Here is an 11,298-nt window from a genome sequence, read left to right as displayed (position 1 = left end):
GTTGGACTGGATGGCCCATGAGGTCTCTTCCAACTCTACGATTCTATGATTCTATGACACAGCCAAGATATACACAGTGTGTTTTCCTCCTGGGCATTTGCTTAAGCTGAGGAGCAACAAAGGGCCCGAGACAAGCCCAGGCATCCCTGCCTTGCCTGCCTGGCTGCCCCCCTGGGCCTCTGTGCCCGCCACCCGGCCCTCCCCCTCCCCTCCCCTCCCTGCCCCACCCGGTTCCCCTTGGTGACAGGTAATCCTCATCAAGACCTTGGACTGGATTGGAGGGGTTGGAGGTCTCTTCCAACTCTACTATTCTATGATTCTATGATTCTATGAGGCAGCGCCCGCTGGTTAACAGCTGAAGGCCTGGACCGCATGTCCCCAAATGCCATAGTCATGACCGTTCATGCCGAGCACCAAGGCTGTGAAAGGTGAGCAGGAGGGAAGGGGGGGGGAGAGGAGTGGCCCTTTGAAGTGCAGGTGGGCTCCTTCACCAGAAGAGATGACTCACAAGGAGAGACAGAAGAGGAAGAGGAGGAAGAAGGAAGGAAGGAAGGAAGGAAGGAAGAGGAAAGAAAGGCTTGGCCAGGCCTGAGCCCTCGCAGCGAGCGGCTCCTTCTGCAGGTGAGCTCTACCGGAGGGCAGGTCCCAGCCAGAAGGACGCAGGCCTCACGTCTATGAGATGCAAAACATTAAGAGTCCCTCCAGGCACTACCTCAAGCAGATATTGACAGGTCTGAACCCGGGGGTGGGAGGGTGGGTGGGTCAGGGGTTCAACCCCCCCTCCCCCGAAATTTTCAAAACCCCTCCCGAATTTTTTTTCTGGCTACGCCCTGCCTGTCAGCAGCCTCCTGAGATGGTCCTGCCTGGCCCTTCACCTGCAAACTTGGAGCAGCACCTTGGAGAAGCGGGCTGGGCTCACTCTGCCACCTTCCCCAACTCTACCGTTCTATAATAATGACAAAATCACGATCTGCCAACTGCAAAAGGCCACCCGACTGGGATCTGCACGCCTCATCCGAAAATACATCACACAGTCCTAGACACTTGGGAAGAGTTCGACTTGTGATTCTGTGATATGAAATCCAGCATATCTATCTTGTTTGCTGTGTCATAATAAAATAATAATAATAATAATAATAATAGTACATCACACAGTCCTAGACACTTGGGAAGTGTTCGACTTGGGATTTTGTGATATGAAATCCAGCATATCTATCTTGTTTGCTGTGTCATAATAAAATAATAATAATTATTATTATTATTATTATTATAATAATACATCACGCAGTCCTAGACACTTGGGAAGTGTTCGACTTGTGATTTTGTGATATGAAATCCAGCATATCTATCTTGTTTGCTGTGTCATAATAAAATAATAATAATAATAACTTTATTTTTATATCCCACCTCTATCTCCCCAAAGGGGACTCAGGGTGGCTTACATGGGGCCAAGCCCGAATAAAAACAATCTATCTATATATATATATAAAAGAGTGATGGCATCACGGCGACCGACAAAACAACAAAACTACAGGCCCCCCAAACCTCGAAATTTGACAACACAACCCATCATCCACGCCTCTAGGTTGATACAACAAAAAGAAAAGAAAAATAAAGTCCTAATTAGAGAGAGAGGAATAATTGCTTTTATCCAATTGCTGCCAGTTAAGGCTAAGCTCCTCCAACTTGGTCTCCTAGCAACCCAATAAAAAATAATAAAAAACACTAAAAAATAATAAAAAACTCTAAAAGATTAATACAATAAAATACTATAATAACAGAAAATAACTAAAAATAATGCAAGAAAATAATAAAATATAATCATAAATAGATAACTTACAATAAAATTAATTAAAAATACAAATAACGTCAAATAAAAATTACACAACAATTTTTAACCAATACCACCACCACTTTGCCACAGCAACGCGTGGCCGGGCACAGCTAGTAGCAATATAAAACACAACAATAGACAAAAAACATGCACAATTATAAAAATTTAAACATTAGCCAATAAAAACAAATGACAAAAACTAATAAATAAAAACATGGATTAAAACGGAGAGGTTGTAAAAGTAAACTGGGTAAGGCATAACCAATAAGCAGGTGAAAGTAAAAGAGAATTAAGGCCAAACACATAGGTGAGGCCCTGAAGTCAGGCACCCTGAGACCCCGAGGGCGAGGAGGGCGCGTGGGGGGAGGGGGGGGCTCCCCTGTTTGCCCAGTGATGCTGCCCTCCCCCCGCCCCTTCCTATGGGAACATGGGGGGGGGGTTCAGCTGTGGGGCGGGACCGGGCCAGCCTTCCCTCCTCCTCCTCCTCCTCCTCCTTGACTCTTGAAAGGCGCCCTGCCCTGCCTCCCGCCCGCATTCGCGCCTCCAGCGCCCCAGGAAGGAGGCAGCCAGGCAGGCAGGCAGGCAGGCAGGCAGGCAGGCAAGGAGCCCGGCCGAGAACACCGGCCCGGACAGGTAGGACGCCGAGGCAGCAGGAGGCGCCGGGAGGGAGGGGGGCGGGCGGGCGGGGAGGAGGGGGCTTCCTTCCTTCGCTCCCTCCCTCTCTCCTTCTTTCCTTCCTTCCTTTCTCCCCCCCCCTCAAAGTCCCGAGAGAGAGAGAGGGGGGGGGGGGTTTGGCGCGTGCGTGGAATCTTTCTTGGCAGGACGAAGCGGGTGCGGCTGGATGGCCTTGGGGGCTCCCTTCCCACTCAAGTCGGACCTCCAGCCAGGGCTGTGGAGCCCCCGGTGGCGTAGTGGGTTAAAGCCCCGTGACTTGAAGGTTGGGCCCACCACAAACCCTCCCGGCAGAGGTCCAGCCAGCCTCTGCTTGAGAACCCCCGGCCCCTTCCGCGCTGCTTTATATCCCAGATGATCTGGCAGTGGAGACTCATCTCATCCACTTGAGAGCAGAGCAGATAATCTGGGATCAGAGCCTGGGGGGGGGGATACAAGGGAGCGTGGAAGGAGCTCCGCAGAAGGAAGGAAGGAAGGACCCCAAAGTGGTGGGGGGGGGGGGGGAGAGAGAGAGAGAGAGAGACAGGACCATCGCCAGAAAAAAAAATCGGGGAGGGGGAGATGAAACTTTTTCCCCCGCAAACCATGAACAGAAGTTTATTTATTTAATAATAATAATAATAATAATAATAATAATTTTATTTTTGTACCCCGCCACCATCTCCCCAGAGGGACTCGGGGCGGCTTACAGATATAAAACCAACATACAATAATATCAAATACAAAAACACACAAATAAATTTAAAAGGCATTAAGATCACAGTCATTATAAAACACATTTACAACATTTCTACCCCGCCCTTCTCACCCATGGGGACGGGAGCCTCCGGTGGCCTAGGGGATTAAAGCCTCGTGACTTGAAGGTTGGGCTGCTGATCTGCAAGCTGCCAGGTTCGAATCCCACCTGGGGAGAGCGTGGATGAGCTCCCTCTGTCAGCTCCAGCTCCATGCGGGGACATGAGAGAAGCCTCCCTCCCACTAGGATGGTAAAAACATCAAAACATCTGGGCAGCGTCCCCTGGGCAACGTCCTTGCAGACCGCCAATTCTCTCACTCCAGAAGCGACTTGCAGTTTCTCAAGTCGCTCCTGACACACACACACACAAAACAAAAAAACCAGGGCTGTAGCCAAGGGGGGGGGGGGGGGGGGTTGGGGGAATTTAACCCCCCCCCCCGAAATTTTTCAGGTTTTAAAAAAACTGGTTTACTCATGAATGTTAACTGGTTAACCAAATCCCGCTGAGTGTCCACTGAGGTTTACCAATGAAGCCTGATTTCGAAGTTATTTTGCGTTATGGAACCTCCCCAGTAGCACCCGGCAGGACCCAACTCTTCTGGACTTCAGGAAGAAAGTTAAGAAATGGCTTTGAGCGCAAGCATTTAATGAATAAGGACTATATTGACATGGTCTGAACTTAGGTTTATGGGCAATGGTTCCTTGGAAGAATGGTACAGTAGAGACTCACTTATCCAACATAAACGGGCCGGCAGAACATTGGATAAGCGAATACGTTGGATTTTTTTTTTTCGTGTGAGGAGTGACTTGGGGAACTGCAAGTCGCTTCTGGAGTGAGAGAATTGGCCGTCTGCAAGGATGTTGCCCAGGGGACATTGCCCGGATGTTTTTGATGTTTTTACCATCCTTGTGGGAGGGAGGCTTCTCTCATGTCCCCGCATGGAGCTGGAGCTGAAAGAGGGAGCTCATCCGCGCTCTCCCCGGGTGGGATTTGAACCTGGCAGCCTTCAGGTCAGCAGCCCAACCTTCAAGTCACAAGGCTTTTATCCCCTAGGCCACCGGAGGCTCCAATATACGTTGGATAACAAGGAGAGATTAAGGAGAAGCCTGTTAAACATCAAATTAGGTTATGATTTTACAAATTAAACGCCAAAATGTCATGTTATACAACAAATTTGACAGAAAAAGTAGTTCAATACGCAGTAATGCTATGTAGTAATTTATGAATTTAGCACCAAAATATCACGATATATTGAAAACATTGACTACAAAAATGCGTTGGATAATCCAGAACGTTGGATAAGCGAGTCTTGGATAAGTGAGACTCTATTGTATTAAGTAACTATCACTTCACTTCACTTTATTTCCTAATTAGTCGCTCTCCACCAGAGTGCTTCGAGTGACTTACAATTTAAAATATCATTCCACAATATAAAAAAAATTCATCATTAAAACTATATGTTTTAAGCTTAACTATTGTATTTTATGGATTATTGTTAATGATTTTAGATGTGTTGCTGTTTTTATTGATTTGTTTGGCATTGAATTTTGCCAGTTGTTGTAAGCCGCCCTGAGTCCCCTTGGGTTTTGTTTTTTTTTTCGTGTCAGGAGTGAGAGAATTGGCCGTCTGCAAGGACGTTGCCCAGGAGACATTGCCCGGATGTTTTGATGTTTTACAATCCTTGTGGGAGGGAGGCTTCTCTCATGTCCCCGCATGGAGCTGGAGCTGAGAGGGGGAGCTCATCCGTGCTTTTCCCGGGTGGGATTCGAACCTGGCAGCCTTCAGGTCAGCAGCCCAACCTTCAAGTCACGAGGCTTTTATCCCCTAGGCCACCAGAGGCTCCTCACTGTATTAAGTAACTATATGTTTTAGGCTTGACTATTGTATTTTATGGATTATTGTTAATGATTTTAGATGTGTTGCTGTTTTTATTGATCTGTTTGGCATTGAATTTTGCCGGTTGTTGTAAGCCGCCCTGAGTCCCCTTGGGTGAGAAGGGCGGGGTAGAAATGTTGTAAATAAATAAATAAACTTCTCTACATGATTCGCAAAGAAAAAAAAAGTTTCATCTCCCCTTCCCTGATTTTTTTTTCTGGTGAAGGTCCTGTCTCTTTCCCCACCCACCCACCACCACCACTTTGGGGTCCTTATTTATTTATTTATTTAAAGTATTTATATTCCGCCCTTCGGACTCAGGGTGGATTACAATGAACACATATATGGCAAACATTCAGTGCCAACAGACAAACAACATACAGTATAGACAGACACAGAGGCATTTAACATTTTTCCAGCTTCACGATTCCAGCCACAGGGGGAGCTGTTGCTTCACCGTCCACTAGTGGCTGTACTTCCTCATTCCTTTCCTCGTGTTTTGCTGGCAGGTTTATGGTGTTGTAAATTAGTTAAATTAGCCTCCCCGCATAAAGCGTACCTAAATTTCCCTACTTGACAGATGCAACTGTCTTTCGGGGCTGCATAGGTCAACGGCAAGCCGGGCTATTTAATGGTCGGGGGCTTAACCCAACCCGTGCTTTGAACTCATGACCTCTCGGTCAGTAGTGATTTATTGCAGCTGGTTACTAGCCAGCTGCGCCACAGCCCGTTCTTCCTTCTGTGGAGCTCCTTCCACGCTCCCTTGTATCCCACCCAGGCTCTGATCCCAGATTATCTGCTCTCAGGTGGATGAGATGAGTCTTCACTGCCGGATCATCTGGGATAAAGAGATAAACTGGGATATAAAGCAGCGAGGAAGGGGCCGGAGGTTGTCAAGCAGAGGCTGGCTGGACCTCTGCCGGGAGGGTTTGTGCTGGGCCCCCTTCCCGGCAGAAAAGAGGCGAGAAGGAAGGCGGCGCGGCTGGCTGGGTGTCTGCCTGTCTGTCCTTTGGGTGCCTTCCAAGGCGGGGATTAAAGGATTCCGCTTCAAGCCGCGACGCACCTGTGGAACTCCCCGACGCCTCCGCCAAGGAAGGGAGGGAGGAGAAGAAGAGAAGCAGGGCCAGCCCCGTCCCTTCCCTACAGGGGCCCAGAACACCCGGAGGGCCGAAGTTGGTCCGTGCTTGGCATAAAACAGGCCCAATGGCCATCTGTCGGGAGGGCTTAGCTCAGGCACGGGCCAGCTCTGGCCCTCCAGGTGTTTTGGACTTCAACTCCCACCATTCCTAAAAGCCTCAGGATGTTATTTTTTGGGTTTGTTTTGGGCTTGGCCCTTTGGGGAAATGCTGGTGAGGAAGAAAAATAAAGTATTATTATTATTATTATTATTATTATTATTATTATTATTATATTTGTAGACGTAATTTATTTATTTATTATTTATAAATTATTATTTTAATTCCTTATTGGCCACCATCCAGTCATCTTTGAATTTCCACAGGAAAGATCTAGCTTTGGAATGTAAATGGAACCTCTGGCCTTTGTATGACAAGACAACACCTTCCAGTCGTCTTGTCATACATCTACATGAAATGTTATGCTATTTTGAGTTTATTTATTTATTTACATTACTTTTACCCCGCCTCTCTCTCCTAGGAGACTCAAAGCGGCTTACAGTAAACAGGCAAAAATTCAATGCCTAAAAACAATGTAAAAACAACAATTCATATAAAAATCTACAAGACAACAATTCATATAAAACAGATACCATTGCAAAATAAAATCACATTATATAAAATTTTAAGTATGTCCAAGATTAGAATCCATTCATCCAGAATCCTCAATAAGTCTTCGTACAGGTCATGTAAAGTCCATGTTCTCATTCATTAAAAGCTTGCGTGCACAACCATGTCTTTAAGGCTTTCCTGAAGCCTAGGAGAGTTGGTATCTGCCGTATGTTGCTGGGGAGGGTGTTCCACAGCCGAGGAGCCACCACCAAGAAGGCCCTGTCCCTCGTTCCCACCAGCCTTACCTGTGAGGCTGGTGGGACCGAGAGCAGGGCCTCCCCCGATGATCTAAGAGTTCTAGAAGGCTCATAGGGGGAGATACGTTCGGACAGGTAAGATGGGCCAGAATGTACTCTGGTTAATTTATTTACCATCCTTCTCACCCGGAAGGGGAATCAGGGTGGCCTTACAACAGGCAGCATTCATTGCCATAGACATATACACCCATAACATAAACAAATCCCGGGAGTGTCCGCTGTGAGCCCCAGTTCCTGCCAACCTAGCATTTCGAAAACATGCCAATGTGAGTAGATCAATAGGCGGGAAGGTAACAGCGCTCCATGCAGTCATGCCAGTGGCCACATGACCTTGGAGGTGTGTAAGGACAACGCCAGCTCTTTGGCTTAGAAATGGAGATGAGCCCCAACCCCCAAAGTATGAGTAGATCAATAGGTACCGCTCCGGCGGGAAGGTAACGGTGCTCCATGCAGTCATGCCAGTGGCCACATGACCTTGGAGGTGTCTACGGACAACGCCGGCTCTTTGGCTTAGAAATGGAGATGAGCCCCAACCCCCAAAGTATGAGTAGATCAATAGGTACTGCTCCGGCGGGAAGGTAACGGTGCTCCATGCAGTCATGCCAGTGGCCACATGACCTTGGAGGTGTCTACGGACAACGCCGGCTCTTCGGCTTAGAAATGGAGATGAGCACCAACCCCCAGAGTTGGACATGACTGGACTTAACGTCAGGGGGAAACCTTTACCTTTTTACCTTAGTTAAAACATCAATTATTAAAACTTCAATTAAAATCATGCAATCCAAATCATAACCCAGGGCCGTTCCATTTGTCAATCCCGTTAAGTCGTGGTCGCTTATTGCACTGCTTCCATTACTGGTCAAAGGCTTCATCCCAAAGCCATGTCGTAAGTTTTTTCCTATAGGTCAGGAGAGGGGGGGCTGATCTGATATCCCTGGGGAGGGAGTCCCACTGCTGGGGGGCCACCACTGAGGAGGCCCTGTCTCTTGTCCGCACCAGTCGCACCTGCGAAAGAGGAGGAATTGAGAGCAGGGCCTCCCCAGAAGATCTTAATCTCTGAGGTGGTTCATAGACAGAGATGCATTTGCACTGGTAAGCAGGGCCAGAACCAGTAAGAGCTTTATAGACCAAAGCCAGGACTTTGAATTGTGCTCGGGAGCAGACTGGCAGTCAGTGGAGCTGAGGTAGCAAGGGGGTTGTATGCTCCCTGTATGCCTCTCCAGTGAGCAACCTGGCTGCCACCCCTTGGACCACTTGAAGCTTCCAAACAGTCTTCAAGGGCAACCCACGTAGAGTGCTTCGCAGTAGTCTATTTGGGATGTATTCCATTCCGTTCTGTTGTTGTCCACAAAGTCCATGCTTGAGAGTGACCAAATACAACCTCATAGTTTTCAGTCCAAACAGTCTTCAAGGGCAAACCCATGTAGAGCATTTTGCAGTAGTCTATTTGGGATGTATTCCATTCCATTCTGTTGTTGTCCACAAAGTCCATGCTTGAGAGTGACCAAATAAAACCTCATAGTGTTTTCAGTCCAAACCGTCTTCAAGGGCAACCCCACGTAGAGTGTGTTGCAGTAGTCTACTCGGGATGTATTCCATTCCATTACGTTGTTGTCCCCAAAGTCTGTGCTTGAGAGTGACCAAATAAAACCTCATAGTGTTTTCAGTCCCAACCGTCTTCAAGGGCAACCCCACGTAGTGTGCTTCGTAGTAGTCTACTCGGGATGTATTCCATTCCATTCTGTTGTTGTCCCCAAAGTCTGTGCTTGAGAGTGACCAAATAAAACCTCATAGTGTTTTGACCAGATAGGCTGGCTCCTTTGCCATTGTATTGTTGAAGGCTTTCATGGCCAGAGTCACTGGGTTGCTGTGAGTTTTTTGGGCTGTATGGCTATGTTCCAGCAGCATGTTCTTTGCCATTTTCTCAATGGATTTGCCCAACTGCTGGAGATTGGACCAGTGAGAAATGATGAGTGGCAAGATAGATATTTGGCAAATGCAATGGTCTGCAACAGCCTCCCTCTCTCCCTTTTGGGGGCCATGGTGGGGGGTCTTCAGGGAGGGCGGCTGTTTAGACTCTCAGTTAACCAGCACTCATGGGTTGCTTGAGAGCGAGGATTAGAAACAGGCCTCGCGAACACCTCACCACCAACACTGTATTGACTCGATCTGGCTGGTGACATCCACTAAGCCAATTAAAGTGATATGAATATTGATAGGCAGCAATTAAGAGCAAATCAAGGCCAATAAAGACAAACTTCATGTTAAACAGCTTCGTAACTGCACAGCGCCAGTTGCTTTAGAGTTCTGGTTTCTTGAGTTCCGGTGAATTGAGAGTTTACTGCTTGTGTGGCATGGGCCAACTTTGTCCCTCCTCCAGGTGTTTTGGACTCCAACTCCATGGGGTTTATATCCCATTACCAGTATTTTTTTTAAAAAAAATCCCCTAAAATCAACGCAGTAAATAAAGAACAACACCCGAAAGACAGGAAACAATCAGGACCAGTTAACAACAAACTCCCAACAAAGGATTTCCCCCAAGCAGGAAGTAGCCAGGCTTTGAAGCTGCAAGACCATTCAATGCTAATCAAGGTCAACATTAACACTTGCCTCAAGCAGACAAGGGTTCTTTCTCTCACCCTGGACATCATCATTCCACAGATATATAAACCCCTCTTGCCTAGTTTCCAGCAGATCTCACGACCTCTGAGGATGCCTGCCATAGATGTGGGTGAAACGTCAGGAGAGAACGCTTCTGGAACATGGCCAGGCAGCCCGGGAAATTCATAGGAATCCAGTCTCTCTTCAAACAGCCTTTCTTTCCCTTCGCTTTCCTTTTGGGTGTGTCCACACGTGTGCACAGAAAGGCGTTGACAGGGACCCAGGCCAAGGTCAGGGGGTCAGGGTGCATTCAAAGACCAGGACGCTGGGCTCCGTGGGTGGGCGAACGGGCCCAGTCTGGGGCAGCCCCACTCCTGTTGGTGCCTGTGGGCCAGGAAGTGTGTCTTTGCGGCCCCCTCCCTCGCTCTTTCTCTTTCTGGGCCCCTCCTGCATTCCAGGTGCAGTGAAAGGTCTTGATGAGGATTACCTGTCACCAAGGGGAACCGGGTGGGGCAGGGAGGGGCAGGGAGGGGGAGGGCCGGGTGGCGGGCACAGAGGCCCAGGGGGGCAGCCAGGCAGGCAAGGCAGGCAAGGCAGGGATGCCTGGGCTTGTCTCGGGCCCTTTGTTGCTCCTCAGCTTAAGCAAATGCCCAGGAGGAAAACACTCTGTGTGTATCTTGGCTGTGTCATAGAATCATAGAATCGTAGAGTTGGAAGAGACCTCATGGGCCATCCAGTCCAACCCCTTTCTGCCAAGAAGCAGGAAATCGCATCCAAAGCACCCCCGACAGATGGCCATCCAGCCTCTGCTTAAAAGCCTCCAAAGAAGGAGCCTCCACCACAGTCCGGGGCAGAGAGTTCCACTGCTGAACAGCCCTTCTCACAGTGAGGAAGTTCCTCCTGATGTTCAGGTGGAATCTCCTTTCCTGTAGTTTGAAGCCGTTGTTCCCTTGCGTCCTAGTCTCCAGGGCAGCAGAAAACAAGCTCGCTCCCTCCTCCCTAGGACTTCCCTTCACGTATTTGTACCTGGCTATCATGTCTCCTCTCAGCCTTCTCTTCTGCAGGCTAAACATGCCCAGCTCTTTAAGCCTCTCCTCATAGGGCTTGTTCTCCAGACCCTTAATCATTTTAGTCGCCCTCCTCTGGACGCTTTCCAGCTTGTCAACATCTCCCTTCAACTGCGGTGCCCAAAATTGGACACAGTGTGACTCCAGGTGTGGTCTGACCAAGGCAGAATAGAATAAGGGGGAGCAGGACTTCCCTGGATCTAGACGTTTCCAAACACCTTTTCTTCTTCTTCTGGTGCAAGGACTCCAAACGCCGTCTCCCGTCTGCCAGGACACACAGCAGAAGGAAACGCCTTCCCTGCCCCAGACGCTCTTACGGTTTACCCAACAGCATTTATAGTTCTCCGGGGCCTTCTGCCCCCGTCGCCCGGCTCATTAGCATGGAAACAAAGGTCAGCCTGGGACTCCGGGGACCGTGTTTGGGGTGTGTCCTCCACGGCATCCTCACCCGAGTTTCCCTTGACCAGG

Source organism: Anolis carolinensis, chromosome 4, assembly GCF_035594765.1.
Source record: "Anolis carolinensis isolate JA03-04 chromosome 4, rAnoCar3.1.pri, whole genome shotgun sequence".
Taxonomy (NCBI): domain Eukaryota; kingdom Metazoa; phylum Chordata; class Lepidosauria; order Squamata; family Dactyloidae; genus Anolis; species Anolis carolinensis.
Note: the sequence above shows the minus strand (reverse complement) of the source record.